The following is a 3223-nucleotide window of genomic DNA, read 5'->3' as shown; positions in this document are numbered from 1 at the left end:
GAACAGACGCTCTCGATTCTGGAGGTAATCAATAATATAAAAACACTAATACTGAAATGGTTAAGGCGTTTTAGAATGACCAAAACGACACTTCAGATGTTTTAAAATGTCCTCAGCCTGCTGGGCCGCGTTTCAGAAAGGAGGTTAAGTGAAAACTCAGAATATGTTAACCCTGAAATGAGAGAAACTCTGGGTTTGGCAGGTTTGTTAAACTGGAGAAAGCAGGGTAAATCCAGCCTGTTTCTGAAAGAGAGGTAACTTTAACTCAGTCAGTTACTGTGGTAACTTACTCTGTGAACCTAACCTGGTCAGCAGCAGGTTTTATACTCTAAACTCAGAGTTTCTGTTTGTCTCCTCCCGTCTTTAAAGATGAAACGGTATTTCTTGCCTTAAGGCTGATTTATACTTCTGCGTCAAGCGCACGCGTATGCTACGGCGCAGCCTACGCGCTGACGCATAGCCCTACGCCGTGGCCATCGGCGTCACTGACGTGAACCTCTCAAAAAATGTAACGACACGTCGCACCGACGCGTATCGCAAACTCTGCGATTGGTCGGCTTTGTATCGCTGACGAGTCTGGGCGGCACCGAGAGCCACGCGAGCCCGATGTAGCGATTGTTTACAAGTGTGGAGTCCCGCGAAGGAGCTCCGGCTGTAAAGGTTTTGTTTTGTGTTTACCTGATAGTTAAAGTTGTTGTATGTCCGCCGGTTGCATGAGCGAGTTTGAACCACTTGTACATTCAGGAAGCGTTCACAAAAAACAACAGCAGCGAAAAAACTCGACACAGAGGAACATTTACACCTCACTGCCAACTAGCGTTTTGGAAGTGTTAATGCAGACCAACAGAGACAGCGCACAGAAGTATAAATGCACAGCTACGCGCGTTGCATGCGCCATGGGTTACGCCGGTCACTTGACGCAGAAGGCTTTAGCCTTACCTTTCCACCCACCTATTTTAATGCTTATTTTAGATATGTGCATAAAATATTGGTTGATGGAAACGCCAAGATGCACATAACTATTGAAAATACACATAAAAACATGTGCGCATAACCGAGTAGGATAAACTTTTAATTCGGTAAGAAAAGATGCACATTAACCACAATGGAAACACTTTTACTGAACAAATTCCAGTATACACATTAAAAAAGGTCATGTGATTTTGTTATAAGTGATCATGTGATGATAAATGTGTGTTAATGGACAAACCAGGGGCATCCGGTGTGTGACCCCCCTAAGAAGCATCAAGGGGTTCATCAAAGGCACACATAAGTACGCGTTGTCACACCATCTCTATTTAATTCTAAACAGCTTTGAGTTATGCGGATGTCAGTGATGTCAGGTGGTTGTTCGTGTAGCTTATAGAAGGCAAATCGCGCAATGCAGCGCATGCGGTAAGTGACATTTCATCAACATGCATGATCGTGTTCATCTAATTTGCTTAAACTAAGCATTCTACAGCATGGCTGTATTTTACAAGCAAGGATTCTGACACAGCAACATGCAGCAGATGCTTAACAAAAGTGTTTAAATGGAGAAACACGTCAAACTTATGAATCTTTAGGGTTCATGGAATCAACTTAAAGGTGAGGAATGGACTGGCTTTGACAGCTTGTGACATTATCTGACACTTTCAGTGAGTACATTTACATGGACACCAATACTCTGATTTTAATATGAATAAGACAATACTCTGATCAAGAGTCCACCACGTAAACTGTGATTTTTGATTATCTTAAAGGACCACAGACACAAACTGCGGAGGAAACATTAGGTTGGTGACCCAATGACGTTGATGGATCTATGAGCTATAACATGTAACTGGGAATCATTAATGGAACATTCAAAAAGCCGCTCATGTAAACACCTGAATCATATTGTTGTCGTGTATAGATTAAGATAAATCATTAGATCACTGATGTCCATGTAAAAGTAGTCACAAGCCCCAAACCCAGAAAAAAGGTGCTCCCTGATTTTGATGACAGCCTTTCCACAGGTTAGTAGTAAGCTAATGTTAATAGCATAATGCAAATCTAGCATTCATGCTAACAAACAAATGATCAAAAGAAATATATTAATGCAATTCAAATAAATATGAATTGATGTTTACTTTGAACGTATTATAAACATATTTATTTTTTTCAATTTTAATGTTTCAATTTTTTATTTTTTTTGTCAAATAATTTTGTGGCTAAAAAGTATTGGTTCAGGCACCGTTTTGGCACCGGTAGCATTTTAAAAGTATCGATTTAGCACTGCCATCGAAATAACCCCAAACGATACCCAACCCTACTCGTTCACCAAGCCGACAATAATACATGCTTCTAACAGCGCAGCATCTTGTTGTCATTTCTAATTTACAGTTAAAATCAGAATTATTAGCCCCCCGTTTATTTTTTTCCTCAATTTCTGTTTAACGGAGAGAATATTTCTTCAGCACATTTCTACACAATAGTTTTAATAACTCATTTCTAATAACTGATTTATTTTATCTTTGTCACGATGACTGTAAATAATATTTGACTAGATATTCTTCAAGACACTTCTATACAGCTTAAAGGGACATTTAAAGGCTTAACTAGATTAATTAGGTTAACTAGGCAGGTTAGGGTAATTAGGCAAGTTATTGTATAACGATAGTTTGTTCTGTAGACTATCGAAAAAAAATATAGCTTAAACTGGCTAATAATTTTGACCATAAGTATTTTTTTTTTTAAATTAAAAGCTGCATTTATTCTTACTGAAATAAAGCAAATAAGACTTTCTCCAGAAGAAAAAATATCAGACATACTGTGAGAATGTCCTTGCTCTGTTACATCATCATTTTGGAAACATTTAAAATAGAAAAAAAAATCGAAGGCGTATTTTTTTTAATTCTGTTTCTTACTTTCTTCATAAGTTCATATTTTCTGAGTGTATCACACAAAACCAAGATAAGGTGTTAAGATGCAAATTTCACGCTATGCTGACTGAAATATAACGTTAGCCCTGACTCCATTGCATGAAAGCAAGTTAAAACAATTAAGCTAATGCTAAGCTAAATTAAGTTAATACATTCTAAAACGCTTAACGTATTTTAAACATTTTTAGGAAAATTATAAAGTCAACCCAAAACACTTCATAATAGGTGCACTCCCAAAACAAACCACTCACTATTTCTCCTGACTGCAGCCAATCAGGTTTCGCTGGTCAGCGTGCAGGCAAATATCCCGCCCACGCGCT

The sequence above is a fragment of the Danio rerio genome, chromosome 3 (assembly GCF_049306965.1).
Source record: "Danio rerio strain Tuebingen ecotype United States chromosome 3, GRCz12tu, whole genome shotgun sequence".
NCBI lineage: Eukaryota > Metazoa > Chordata > Actinopteri > Cypriniformes > Danionidae > Danio > Danio rerio.
The sequence above is the reverse complement of the archived record's forward strand: the minus strand, read 5'-3'. Positions refer to the sequence as shown.